The 15,402-nt window shown below is 35.1% G+C and overlaps 1 pseudogene; it reads right to left on the bottom strand.

Annotated features, from left to right (window-relative positions):
* Positions 1 to 1,104: 1,104 nt before the first annotated feature.
* The window catches only part of LOC124974315 (tripartite motif-containing protein 44-like), a 35,426-nt pseudogene continuing 21,128 nt past the window's right edge, over positions 1,105 to 15,402 (bottom strand).

The following is a 15,402-nucleotide window of genomic DNA, read 5'->3' as shown; positions in this document are numbered from 1 at the left end:
TTTGAATGTGTGCATTACAATAATAAGAGGAATAAGAAAGGAAAAATCTTAATACAAGGGATCTTCATTATCAAAATATGTTATCCAACTAGGTGCAATGGTACCTAGAGACTTGGGAGGCAAAAGAAGGAGGATCACAATTTAGAGGCCTGCCTCAGCAACTTAGCAAGACTCTCAGCAACGTGGCGAGGCTCTTTCTCAAAAACTAAAAAAAAATTGTGGGTGTGGCTCAGTGGTAAAGCTCCCCTGGGTGCAATTCCCAGTACTAAAACAATTTTTGTTACCCCAATGCCAGCAACTGTAAGGCTTAGGGAGCAAAAGTCATCATACTATGACAACATGTACTAATGTTCTGATCACTAAATGCTGATCACACAAACTTCTCAACTTGATTAACAACAAAAGTTTTTCTTGCTTGTTGTAAGCATTCACAATACAAATACATCTGCAAATTCATTCCTTCAACAAACATTTACTCAACTCTATTACTTGCCAAATACTGTTCTCCGGATACCAGCAAGGTCCAAGATAAGAAAAAGCCCAGACAGAGAACCTGAGAACCTTCATTTCTACCCCCATTTGGCCTTTGCCCTCTACTCTCCTACCAAGTTTCACACATGATGAACCAGAAAGCAGCAATCCAAAGCACAGAGTCATTATGAAAATCACTACCCTAGGGAGTCTTCCTTGCAGAGGAATCACCACTTGGATTCATTTGACAAAATCATGGTTTCCTGTTTCTAAGTAGGCAGAGATCCCCTTACCAAGAACTCTCAGTCAAGGTACTAGTTTTAACAATGGCGATGCTTTGGAGAGTGGCCAAAGTGGGGTCATAAACTTTCAGGGGATGCTTTGCCTGGGATCCAGAGACCAGAGGCTTGTGATTTTTCAGAAATTATACACTAGATTTTGTATGTACTGCATTTTTTTCTCAGATTAAAGTTCATATCTTCATATGATTCTCAAAGTTGTTCAACCAAATTTGATGAATAAAATGAGCTTCCAACAAGTTGAAGAGTCTAGCTTTTGAAGGACAAATCCATGTAGTTACTGCTAGGTCATCTCAATTGAAACTCAGCTGTCCTGACCCCTAGGCCTGAGCACTCAATGCCCAATATTTACTCTTAGTTCCTCGAAGGCTTCTCTAGAGTGGAGAGCTGGTGGTCCTGGTGAATACTGATAACTGGACACAGATGAGTTGCCTGTCTTACTGGCAATAGGTGTTCAAATCAAACCCATTGTCTGGACACTTTCTCTTGGTCATTCTCTCTGCTTCCACTTCTATTTCTGGGTCAGATTTGCTTTCTGCCTCGGTTTCTCCTGCAGCCTCAGCTCTCCTAGTTGTCTTCCTCTGCCTGGTTTTCTTGCTCCTCCTCCACTTCCTTCTCACTATCCTCTTCACTGTCTTCCTCCGACTTGCTCTCTCTGCCCGCCTGACTTTCTACCTCCCCCTCCTGCTCCACCTTGGCCGACCTCTCCCTTCCCGGCCCCTCCTTCTGGCTCTCGAGGGCTAAACCTCGGCACCATGGATGTGCCTGGCCATGCAGTTAGGAGGAACTTCTACTCATGCACCTCCGTGTGGCAGCGCCAGGAGCAGAAGCCACATTCTCTGCACCCTTCCTTGGCTGGAGCCTCAGAGGGTTCTCACTTCTCACATGTGCCGTCCTCAGGCAGCTCCTCAAAGGCCAGGTTGGTGTTGTGCCGCTTCCAGGCCTCAAGGTGTGCGGGCTCCTCGCTTCCTCTCCCCTGGCGCGATTCCCTCCATGGGAGCCCCGTCTGGCTGGGCAGCGAGATCCTGAAGCACGGAGCACAGGTCCTTCTGTGTGCTCTGCCTGTGTGTGTTTTGTGGGGCTTGAAGACAGGGCCTGGTGCATGCTAAGCATGTGCTGTAACCGTGAGTCGCACCCAGCCCTATGTCTAGCTTTTTTCTCTCAGCATGTTTATGAGGCTTATCTGTGTTGTTCTGTGCACTAGTTCATTTTTTATTGCTGATAATTATCCATTGTATGATTATATCATAAAATGTTTTGTTTTTCTGTTGATGTATATTTGTGTTTTGTCCAATTTTTAGCTATCAGGAATAATGCTGCCAGGAATATTCTTGTCACTCATGGGCAGTGAACTAATTTTTCTTGATCATGTGGCTGTAATCCTGGGTCAGTGTATGTTATGGTTTTATAAGGAACTAAAAAATAATATGCATGAGAGTTTCATTTTCTCTGTATCTTCAGAAACAGTTGATAATGACCATTTGAATTTATTAACCATTTTGCTGAACATCCGTCTGTGGTTTTAAAATGCATTTTTGGTAGTGTTCTGTACACCACTTCGAATGTATATTGCTCATTAGAATGTCTTTTGTGAAATGCTTGTTCAAGTCTTTTGCTCATTTTAACATTGAAATGTCTTTCATTTATTGATTTGTAAGGTTTCTTTGTATATTCTCTATACAGATTCTGTATTAGTTGATAGCTGATGTATTTAGTCTTAAAGATAACTTTTGATAATGAGATAGATGTTCAAGATTTTAGTTAGCTCTGATTTATCAATTTTCTGTTTTGGTTTAAAGCATTGTGTGAAATAAGACATCTTTATCTATCCCAACCCAATGTCAGGAAAATATTCTATGTTTTCATTTAGAAGTTGGATTGCTTTAGCTTTTGAAGATAGGTGTAGAAAAAACCTAAAAAGTAAATTTCTGTGTATAGCTTGAGAAAAAGGTTTATTATTTTCCATGTATGTCTCATTTCCACCATTTTTAAAAAGACCATCTTCCCCTATGTAATTGCAGAGGTAAGTTTAGATGTAAGTCAAGAAAACATATAGTAATCAATCCCTTTCCTTACTGTGCTTTTGATTTCTACAAAACACCTACTCAATGGGACAAGCACAGTAGCAACAGAATATTAGAGATTGAAAGGGGCCGGTTATTTTGAGAAATGATTTGTGTCTTTTTCTTGAAGCAAGCTCATTCTAAAACAGCAGAAAAAGACCCAACCACACTTAGACACAAGCAAGTAAGGAAGCCCAACACCTAGGGAGGTGCTGGTCACTGCATCCTATTAGGTGAAGTGAAAGGAAAAGGGAACTTTTATTTTGGGGAGTCAGTCTTGTAAAGTTCCTACATTTTGAATCAGACTTTTTGTACTTTTAAGTCTCACTGCCAAGGATTTTCATGGATCTAGATTTGCTCACCTAGATGTGAGGAAAATTAGATATTTGCAATAGATGATATTTAAAGTTCTTCCAATCTCTAAAATTTTGTGAACTTTTCCTAGACCATGAGTTCTTTCTTTTTTAGTGCTTTTCCTTTGGTTCAGCAAATATTTATTGAGCCCCTATTTTGTTTACATACTGTGACACGAAGACACATGCTATGTGATTTAATTTTTAAGAACTGTTGAAAATAGACAAATCCACAGAGATGAAAGGTAGAATAGTTGTTTCTGGGGGATGAGAGTAGATGACAGTGTGATGACTAAATGGCCTGGAGTTTCTTTTAGGAGTGATACAACTGTCCTAGAATTTGATAGTGGTGCTGATGAAATGGTAAAGAATGAAATAGATAATACAATATTGCCCTTATTTTATCTCATGGTATATGGTTAGTACATAAAGACAATTGTTGTAGAGTATATTTTGCAATGGGAACATAATCTGGATTTGATTGTATTGATAGTGGGAATTCTTTTTGGGTACAGGTGATTGAACTCAGGGACACTCAACTTAAAGTATCTCTATTGATTTTGCATACAGATGGCTTCTCTGTTGGTGACAGGGTTATATTGAAATTATTGAGTATTGTTGAATTGGGGTCTATTTGAGACTGAATATTAAGAAGTATTTGTTTCATGTAATTGTTGCAATGACATTTTGGCACCAATATTTACTATTGTTATAACTTCCTCTTGGATTGTTCCCTTTATCAGTATGTAGTGACATTCTTGTCTCCTCTCACTAATTTGGCTTGAAAATCTGCTTTTTTAGACATGATAATAACTTTCCCCCACTTGTTTTTTGCATGAAGTATCTTTTTCTATCCTTTTACTTCCAGTAGATGTCTTTTTCTATTAGATGAGTTTCTCGTAGACAGCCAATTGTTCAATCTTGGTTTTGAATTTATTCTGCCAATCTAATTCTTTTAATTGGAGAGTTGAGAACCATTATATTCAGAGTTATTACAGAGAGAAGTTTAATGTTTTCTGTCATTTTGGTTTGTTTTATGTGTTTAACTCAGTCTTAATTTTCATTTCCTACATGCATTTCTTGTGAGCTTCATCTATTTGAGGGCTCTAGGGCTCTATTTTTTAGGTCTTCTCTGTGCATACTGCTGTAGTGCCATTATAATGGATATGATTTTTTTAATCTATCTTTGACAGTTTTAATTTTTACTTTGAATCTGAATGATAGCCTTTCTGGATATAGAAATCTTGACTGGTAATTTCTTCCTTCAGAGCTTGGATTGTCTCATTCTAAGCCCTGGCTTTTAGAGTCTGAGGTAAAAAAGTACAACATGAGCCTTATTGGTTTGCCTCTAAATGTGATCTAATTTTTTTTCTCTTGCAGTCTTTAATATTCTATTCTTATTCCTAAGTTGGCCATTTTGATGATGGTGTGTCTTGGAGAGTTCTTTTGTCATCTTGTCTATTGGAGTTCTATATGTCTTCTGAATATTAATGTCCATCTCATTCATAAGGTTTGAAAATTTTTCTGCTGTTTCACTGAAAAGGTTCTTCATGCCATTAATCTGTATCTCCATGTCTTCTTTAAGCCCAGTGACTCTTAAGTTTGGTCTCTTACTTTTGTTCAAGAATTCTTGTGTTTTCTGATTAGGGTCATTTATATCTTATTTTTCGTTGCTGTTTACTGAGGATTCCAGTTCATATGTATCTTGTCTTTGAGGCCTGAAATTCAGTTTTCTGTGTAATCTAATCTCTTGGTGACACTGTCAGATGAATTATTTGATTTATTATGCCTTACATTCTGATTGTTTTTTAAAGAAAATTCTGTCTTTATTATCTTTTTAAAATTTTATTGGTTCTCCTCAGTTATACATGATATTAGAATTGCATTCTGATAAAACTATACAAACATAGGATGTATCTTATTCTAATTAGGACCCCATTCTTGTTTATGGGTACAATGGTGGGGTTCACTTAGGTATTTTCATAGTGTACATGGGAAAATTATGTTAGATTTATTCTATTCTTTTTCCTATTCTTATCCCCTTTTCTTTATATTTCCCCTTTGTCTAATTTGTCTCTTTATTCAAATATTTTCACATTTCCCATGTTTTCTCTCTTAGTTTGTTTCTTAAATCTTCCTTTAGATCATTGACCATTTTAGTCATCAATTTTCTGACTTCTTTATCTAGCATTTCCTCTGTTGTATTGTGTCTGGGTCACTAAATGCAATGGTCTGAACTGTTAAAGATATTTTATTTGTATCCTCTTGCTCAGCATACTGAGCTGCTGGGATTACAGGTGGGAACCACTGAGCCTGGACTGAATTTTTAATGTAAGCACTCAGAGATAAACTTTCCTCTTAGAACTGCCTTCATAGTGTTCCAGAGCTTCTGATGTGTTGCATCACAATTCTTTTTTTATTCTAAATTATTTTTGTTTCTCTCATGATTTCTTTTAGAACCCCTTCACTGTTCAAAATTGTATTGTTCAATCTCCCGGTTTTATATAGTTTCCGTTATTTTTGGTATTAATTTCTAATTTTGTTTTTATTGTGATACGAGATGCGTGGAATTAATTTTTATTTTTTATTTTTTGCATTTGCTATTACTTGCATTGGGGTCTGAAATATGGTCTCTTTTGGAGACAATTTCATGAGAAGCTGGGAAGAAAGTGGATTTGCCTATTTTTAGCGGACATATTCTATAGATATCTGTTAGGCTCATTTGATTTATAACATTTTTTTTAGGTCTGAAGGGTCTGTATTGCTGTTAGCTATGGGTGGAAGAGAAGTGTTGAAATCACAGTATTATTTGTTGGTATCTATGAGTCATTGAGTAGTGTTTTTTATGTACTTAGGTGCACATGAAAGTTTAGAGCATAAATATTTTTTATCATTCTATCTTCTTGTTGGATTTTTCCCTTTCCCATTATGAAGTTACCTTTTTTGTTTTTTCTGATTAATTTTGGCTGAAAATCTGGTTTGTTAGATTTGGGCATAGTTTTTCCTGCTCATTTAGGAGCTCTGTTTTCAAGGAATATCATTTTCAATTTTTCCCTTTCACTTTCAGCCTGTGGCTGTCTTTGCCTGTAAAATGAGTTTCTCATACACAACATATAATTGGGTGTCGCACTTTAATTCATTCTGTCAGTCTGTATGATTTAATTGGAAAGTTGATATCATTTACATTGTTATTCCACAAAGTTGTTTATTGATTCCTGCCTTTCAACTACTTCTTTTTCTCTTTCTACACTTTTTACTGTTTTTTTATAGTTGTACATAATGACATTTTTGTTATATACTCATACATACACGCAATATAAAAATGTAATCTGGTTTATTTGATTAACTTGTAATGTTTAGTTTGACCGTGTTATTTCCTGAGCTAACTCAAGTGAGATTCATCCATTTGTGAGCTCTGGACTTTGGTTTCAATTCTTTCTGCTTTTATTATTTAAGTTTTTTCTGCAATGCCCGCTTTGTAATCATATATTATTTTAGTTTCTACTTCCATTGGAAGATTTCTATGTCCCTTTTGATTATTAAGGTTAGGTTTGCTGGATAATCTAATCTTGGAAGGTAGATATTTTCTTTCAGAGCTTAGAACACATCATTCCAAGTCCTCTTGGATTTTTAGTTTGTACTAAGAAATCAGAAGTATTTCTGATTGTGCCATTGTATATTGGATATATGTCACTTGCTTTTGATCTTTACTCTTACAGCTATGAGTTTGCCCTGAGTCTCAGAAATATATGGAGCATAATGAGTTTGGCAACCTCACATGTCAGCATTTTTCTTAATAATAAATATATTGCTGATATGTAAGACATGTATGTTAGAAGGTTTTCTACAAGTATTATGCGCATTAGGTTTTTAAAGTATGATATTTTTTATTTGAATAAAACTTTGACATATTCTTGGCATGTACAGGGCTTCTCTTGAATGCTAAATCTGTGGCGATTTGTAAGGTGTGAACTTGCATTAAAAGCTTTGCACATTCTCTATATTTGTATGTTTTAATCTATTATAATAACTTCAGTACTTTGAAAATGTACAACTTTGATTAAAATCTTTGCCACATTTATTTTTTTTAAATTGTAGGCCTTGCTTGCAGTATGAATTCTCTGGTGATCAATAAGGTGTGATCTCATAGTAAATGCTTTTTACATACTTGTCAGGATTCTCTCAAATATGAATTCTCTGGTGTTGAGTAAAGTTTGGCCTTTCAATAAAAACATTCCCACGTCCTTAAAATTTGTAGGGCTTCTCTCCAGTATGGATTCTTTGGTAATCAGTAAGATTTGAAATTTGAGTAAAAGTTTTCCCACATTCTTTATATTTGTACAACTTCTCTCCAGTATGAATTTTCTGGTGTTGTGTAAGGTATGATCTTTGAATTAAAACTTTTCCACATTTTTTGCATTTGAATGTCTTCCCTTCAGTATGAGTTCTCTGGTGTTCTGAAAGGTGTGACCTTCAAATAAATTCTTTGTCACATTTTTCACATGTGTGACTCTTCTCTTCCAGGACCTAGTGTTGAGTAACAGAAAATGTGTTATTAAAAGTTTTTCCAGACACTTTATATTTTTATGGCTTCTCTCTAGCATGAATTGTCTGGTGTTGTGTAAGGTGTGATCTTTGAATAAAAGTTTTGCCACATTCTTCACATGTGTGGGGCTTCTCTCCAGAATGAAGTATCTGGTGTAAAGTAAGTGACAACATGTTATTAAAAACTTTGCTACATGCTTTAAACTTGTATAACTTCTCTCCAGTATGGATTCCCTGGTGAATAATAAGGTTTGAGCATTGATTAAAAATATTGCCACATTCTTTATATTTGTATGGCTTCTCTCCAGTATGAATTCTCTGGTGTTGTGTAAGGTGTGATCTTCCAATAAAAATTTGACACATTCTTCACATGTGTGGTGCTTTTCTCCAGTATGAAGTATCTGGTGTTGAATAAGTGATGACATGTTATTAAAAGCTTTGCCACATTCTTTACATTTGTATGGCTCCTCTCCAGTATGGATTTTCTGGTGAACAATAAGATTTCACCTAAAAGCAAAAGCTTTGCCACATTCTTTACATTTGCAAGGCTTTTCTCCAATATGAAGCCTCTAGTGATCAATAAGGTTTGAAATTTCAGTAAAAGTTTTGCCACGTTCTTTACATTTGTATGACTTCTCTCTAGTTTTAATTCTCTGGTGAACAATAAGGTTTGAGTTTTCTTTAAACACTTTGCCACATTCATTATATTTTCAGGGTTTTTCTTCAGTATGAATAATCTACTCTTTACTAAGGGTTGAAGACTTGGACACATATCTTCTATTTGTTTGGTCTCTCTTCATAGTGAGTCTTACGATGCTTACTAAGGGTGAAAGTTGGATTAAAATCTTTGCCACATTTTTGACATACAAGGGGTTTATCACCGCTATGATAAAGAATGGAGGAATATATAAATGTTTTGATATATTCTTTAAATTTTCAGGGCTTTCCTCCAGTACAAATTTTCTGGTGTTCAGTAATGCTTGCCATTTTATTTAGAGCTCTTTCACATTTTTTACATTTATAGTTATTTTCTTGAATATGAATGCTTGGCTAGATGAATTTTTAGCATTGATCCAACACTTTCTCACTTCTATTATCTCTGTAATTTTTTATTTTTAAATGATCACACTGATGTTCTCTAGGATTTAAAAAAGGATTAATATTTTATGAGTTTTATAGTATTCATATTGTTTTATACCAAAATAAATATCCTGGTAATCACTTAGGGTAGAGCTCTTGAAAGATTTATCATAAATATATAGGTCTCTCCAACTAGAAATATCTGAACTTCGTTTAAGTAATAGTAGGTAAATGCAAATCTTCCCACATTCATTGAAATTATATGCTTTGTCACAAGTAGAAACTATTCATTTTAGCCTTTTTGAAAAGTAATAATCAGATTGATCAGAGTCAAAAATGTCCTTTACTTTTTAGTCTTTTGTCTACAGAAATGTTTGAGCAGATGTTTAACTTAATGCTACATTTTAAAATATTCCATTTACTAACCAAAGCATAGAATAGTCTCCAGAGCAAATTTTCCAATTTTATGGCTATAATTCCAACAATGCTGTAGAAATACATTTAAATGCACACATAAGTCCTCAAAATGGACTGGCAAAAATTGAGCAGTCTTGTGATATGTTGTACAATAACATAACCTCAAGACAGTGTGATTTTCATTATAAATAATCATCATGCATTTATTCTTTTTATTAAAACAAATTTTCTGACCTTCGATCTCTTCTATAGTTTTTCATTCCTTATTTAAAGGTAAATTTTCAATATCATAGTTTCCATAGTTTCCCTTAATCAGGTTTTGGAATAAATATTTAATTCCCTACTCTGCTAAAAATTCTTAGATTTGGTGAGAAGATATAAATGAAAAAGACCAGGTTTCTATTGATCTTTAACATCACATTTCTGTATAAAATGTGCTGAGCAGGATCCAGACATTTCCATTCTTCTTCAGAGAAATCAATGGCCACATCCCTGAATGTCAATTTTTCTTCTAAAGGATCTAGGAGAGAATTAGCCTTGGCATTTTCTCAAATCTTATGACTTCTGGTTTTCCTTAGCTTGTGGCCACAACTGCTTCTCTTCCGTGTTGATAGAGCCCATTTCCTGGCTTTCGGGATGCTTAGTGTTCTCCCTATGTTTTTTCACCACGTGTGTAGCACAGAAACAGGGGCTTCTAATATAGCACAGGAAGTTCAGGATGGATTCAAATTATGGTGGGCTCCAGACACAAAGGGGATATTTTAATTTTTATTTGATTTTTTGTGTCTTTCTACAATTTCTGTTTGGTTCTTTTCCAGTATCTCTATTGAATTTCTCATATCCTGTAGTGACTTCCTTGATTCATTCAGTTATTTTTCTGTGTTCTCTTGGAATTCATTGAACTCTTAAATAATTATTCTTTTTGAATTATTTATCTGGTATTTCATATACCTCAATATTTCTGTACTTATTTTCTGGTGAATTTTGAACTTTAAGATGCATCATAATAACTTATTTTTCATATTTCTTATATTCCTGTGTTGGAATTTGTGCATCTGTTAGGATGTCTTTCTCTTCCACTTTTATGTGAGGGCCATTTTAAGCACAACCTTTTCTTGGTGAAGTATTTTGGAATATCACATTTTGAATTGCTGTATATGTTTTCAACTGTTGTATGTATTTTCCCTGCTAGTTCATTAGTGATGATTAGTGAATTGTGATATAGCATGTATTGTGTCAGAACTTGAGGAGCCAACATTTTGTGTAGCTCTTTGGAGAGCGGGGTCCTTCTCATAGATCAGGCAGTTGTCTTGCATGCAGCAGGGTATATGCAGTTAATACTCTGTCAGTGCTCTTATAGACTTGACAACTCTGTATGTTCTAAAGGTGTATGGGGACAGTCTTTATTGAGGCCCACCATAGGTGTGGTGCCTGGAGTCTCTGTGTTATTTCTCTCTGTTTTTGCTGCAGGACTGGATGTTTGTTAGTGGGGCATAAGCCCTAGAGACATTTGTACTTGGGGTCTGGTTGTTAGTTTGGTATTTTTGTCTTCCCCATCCTTTGTGTTAATATTTGGTGAAATTTGAGCAAGATTAGATTGTGTATGGAACAAGAAGGTCTGCTGTCTCTTGATGAGGGCAGGATTGACTCTACCCCATGAAACTGTACTGTCACATTGAATTCTCAGCACCTCACAGGAAAAAGAAAAACAAACAACAGCAATAAACGATATGCAAAATTTAAGTAAACACCAGGTGCCTGCTATGACATCTTTAACATTAATAATCACAAAAACAGGAATGGTGACGTTTGAAATTTACAACAGCAAAACAAATAAAAAGTCATGAACTGGATCTAGAATATACAAAAATACCACATTATCAGCACCTGCAGATGAATGTTGGGCACAGAAATTACATAATCAAAATAGTTCTAAAAGACTGTAAAAACAGAGTGTGTTAAGAGAAAAGAAAATGATGTAGGAGGGTAAAGCGATGTTTATAATATCCAAAATGTAATGAGAGAAAGTAGAAGAGAGACAGCCAGTGAAGGCCATAAAAAAGAAGGAAAATATTAAAAGAAACAATATGTTATACGTACACTTACATATGTATTATAAGTAAACATACATAGAAGAGGATTAGGTCATTAGAGAAAAACAGAGTAGAGTAACAAAAGAAGAAAATGAAAAATAAAACAACACTTCTCACTAGTCCCTAAAAAATTGCAAAATAGTAAAAAATAATAAAATGATGAAAAATAAAAAGTAAACAAATGTTTGCATATGTATATATATGAACCAATCACAAAATTCTACCAGATCACAAATAAAATCTGTAATGAAAACTCAAAGAATTTTAACCACTAAGTTGAGTGAAACAGGACAAGGATGAATATTTGCTGTTCATGTCTGACTACCTCCCTTTCTGTTTCTTCTTGGGCTGCAGAGTAAGGACTAGGAGTTGTTAAACCTTTCTTTTTTCTGTGTTTCTTACCAAAATACTAATTGCAGTGGCCTGGAAACAAAGCTGGTTGCAATAACTCTCAACTTCCCTGTTCACCAGTTTGAGGTAGATGGTATGAGAAATGTCCTTCATTGAATTTATTTTTCCTGGACAGACTAGTTTGAAGCACTCCCAGACAGGGCAGATGTAGAGTTCTAAATGGAAAGTTTCAATGGCCATGGTTTGGATCTGATCAGAATGTTGGAATTTTGTTGGGTGGTATCTTCTCCAGAGAGATATTAGATCAGTACTTTCCTAGAGCCAGGCAAAGGCCACACTTTTCTGGCCATCTGGAACTCTGGAGCCTCCCAGGAATTTCACTTCCAGGGAAAAGTAACCAAATGCCATAGGTGCAGGCTACATATTCTAACATACTCCATCATCCATGTATATGGCCTTTAATTGTTTAGCACCTGAATGTAATCATAACCACTAGTTGAGTTTTCCATCTTTCTTCAGCTACCATACTCATCATGAAAATGATTTAGATATACACACTTAATATCTCTTCATTTATCTTCCTGGATAGAAACTGTGCTCCTGCTTCAATCACATACTGCCAGATGTATCCTAGACCTCATGGTAGGAAATGGCCAGTCCAGTACGACATCCTCAAGGTTTCTCTTTGCCTCATCCATTTTCTCACAAGTAGGGAAACCTGGAGGATTTTTTTGAACACCATAAAACTGTGCATACTATAAATCATAAGATCATACTGCTTTTCTGTTCTTCAGATATTTCCTGTGCCAAATTACTATAATGTGTTTCTTTGTCCTTCTGTTTGTGTCACCCTCTACTTTGCAGTGACTCAGTGTCAGTGCTACCACCAGTTTATCTCCAATGTACTTTTAAATTTTGTTCTAATTAGTCATACATGACAGTAGGATGCACTTTGACACATCTTACATAAATGGAGTCTAAATTCTCATTCTTATGTTTGTACAAAATGAAGAGTTACACTGGTCATGTAAACATATATGCACATAGTATAAAAATGTCCAATTCATTCTCTTATCCTTCCTACCTCTATGCCCCCTCCCCTCCCTTCACTCCCTTCTGTCTCATCCAAAGTACCTCTATTCTTCCCTAGACCCCTCCCATTAATGGTGAATTAGCATCCACTATCAGAAAACATTTTGCTTTTGCTTCTTTAGGATTGCCTTATTTTGTTAAGCATGATGGTTAGCTTAGCTCCAACTCCATCCATTTACCAGCAAATGCCATAATTTCATTCTTCTTTGAGGCTGAGTATTATTCCATTGTGTATATAAACCACATTTTCTTTAATCTTTCATCTATTGAAGGGCACCTCGGTTGAATGTTCCATAGTTTAGCTATTGTGAATTGAGCTGCTGTAAACCTTGATGTGGTTGTATCATTGAAGTATGTTGATTTGAAGTCCTTTGGGTATCAACCAACGAGTGGGATAGCTGGGTCAAATGGTTTTTCCATTCCTAGTTTTCTGAGGAATCTCCATACTGCTTTCCAAAATGGTTGCAACAATTTTCATTCCCACCAGCAGTGTATGAGTGTACCATTTTCCCCACATCCTCATCAACATTTATTGTTACTTCTATTATTGATAATTGCCATTCTGACAGAAGTGACATGCAATCTTAAAGTAGTTTTGATTTGCATTTCTCTAATTGTTAGAGATGTTGAACATTTTTAAAATATATTTGTTGATTGATTGCATTTCTTCTTTGAAGTCTGTTCAGTTTCTTCATCCATTTATTGACTGGTATATTATTATTATTATTATTATTAGTAGTAGTAGTAGTAGTAGTAGTATTTTATTTTTTGTGTTCATTGTATATCCTGGAGATTAATGCTCCATCTAAGGTGCAGGTGGTAAATTTTTCTCCTATTCTGTAGGCATTCTCTTCACATTATTGATTTTGCCTTTGCTGTGAAGCAGCTTTTTAGTTTGAATCCATTCCATTAATTGATTCTTGATTTTATTTCTTGTTCATTAGGAGTCTTGTTGAGGAAGTCAGTCCTTAAGCCAAGATGGAGAAGATGTCAGGGTCCATTTTTCTTCTATTAGGTACAGGGTTTCTGTCCTAGTGTCTTAGTCTTTGATCCATTTTGAGTTGAGTTTTGTGCAGGGTGAGAGATAGGGATTTAATTTCATTTTGCTACATACGGATTTCCAGTTTTCCCAGTACCATTTGTTGAAGAGCCTATCTTTTCTCCAAAGTATGGTTTTGGGCACCTTTGTGTAGTATGAAGTAACTGTTTTATGTGGGTTTGTGTCTGTGTCTTCTATTCTGTGCCATTGGTCTATATGTCTTGGTGCCAATACCATAGCATTTTTGTTACTATGACTCTATAATATAGTTTAAGGTCTGGTATTGTGATACATCCTGCTTCACTTTTTTTGCTAAGGATTGATTTGACTATTCTCAGTCTCATATTTTTACAAATGAATTTCATGATTGCTTTTTCTAGTTCTATGAAGAATGTCATTGGGATTTTAATAGGGATTGCATTAAATTTGTATAATGCTTTTAGTTAGTATGGCCAATAAGACAATTTTAATTCTGCCTATCCAAGAGCATAGGAGATTTTCCATCTTCTAATGTCTTCTTCTATTTCTCTTTAGTGTTCTGTAGTTTCTGTAGTTTTCATTTTAGAGATCTTTCACCTCTCTTAGTCAATTGATTCCAAAATATTTTATATTTTTTTGAGTCTATTGTGTTTGGAGTAGTTTTCCCAATTTATCGTCCAGCAGATCCATCACTGATGTATAGAAATGCATTTTATTCCATGTACAAACAGAGAAACAACATGTATCCCATTTGTTTACAATAAAAAAAGTTGTTGAATAAGTATTGAGCAATACTTATTGTTTGAAAACATCTGCTAAAAATGATTGAATGAATGAAGTACAAAAAAAAAGAAATGCATTTTATTTATCGGTGTTAATTTTGTATCCTGTTTCTTTGCTGAATTCATTGATTAGTTCTGGAAGTTTTCTAGTGGAAATTTGGGGGTCTTCTAAATATAGAATCATGCCATCAGCAAAATAGTGATAGTTTGAGTTTTTCTGTTCCTATTTGTGTCCCTTTAATTTCTTTCTTCTGTTGAATTGCTCTGGCTACAGTTTCAAGGATGATGTTGAATAAAAATGTTGAAAGAGGGCATCCTTGTCTTGTTCCAGTTCTGAGAGGGAATGCTTTCAACTTCTCTCCAGTTGGAATTATGTTGACATTGGATTTAGATTATATAGCTTTTATAATGTTGAGATATGATCTTATTATTCCTAGTTCTTCTTGTGTTTTGAGCATGAAGGGGCGCTGTATTTTGTCAAATGCTTTTTCTGCATCTATTGAACTGATCATATGATTCTTGTCTTTAAATCTATTGATGTGATGAATCATGCTTATTGATTTTATATAAGCATAAATTCTTTAGGAATCCCTTTCTGCCTTGCTCAGTGCTACCTCCCACAAGCCTTTAAACTGTTCTGCAACATTCATCACATGAATCTGTCTTCTCACACCCATCCTCACCAGCAGTATTCTGGCCTTGTATGCCTAATGAGGTGCCTGACATGGAGATGGAGTTCCCGATGTTATATGACTAATATCCTCATACCTAGTCAAAGGTTCTTCCCAACTGTAAGTAAGCAGATGACCACATACATGAATGATACTAAAGATACCAC

This window comes from Sciurus carolinensis, unplaced genomic scaffold, assembly GCF_902686445.1.
Source record: "Sciurus carolinensis unplaced genomic scaffold, mSciCar1.2, whole genome shotgun sequence".
NCBI lineage: Eukaryota > Metazoa > Chordata > Mammalia > Rodentia > Sciuridae > Sciurus > Sciurus carolinensis.
This window is presented reverse-complemented; position numbering and strand designations above follow the sequence as displayed.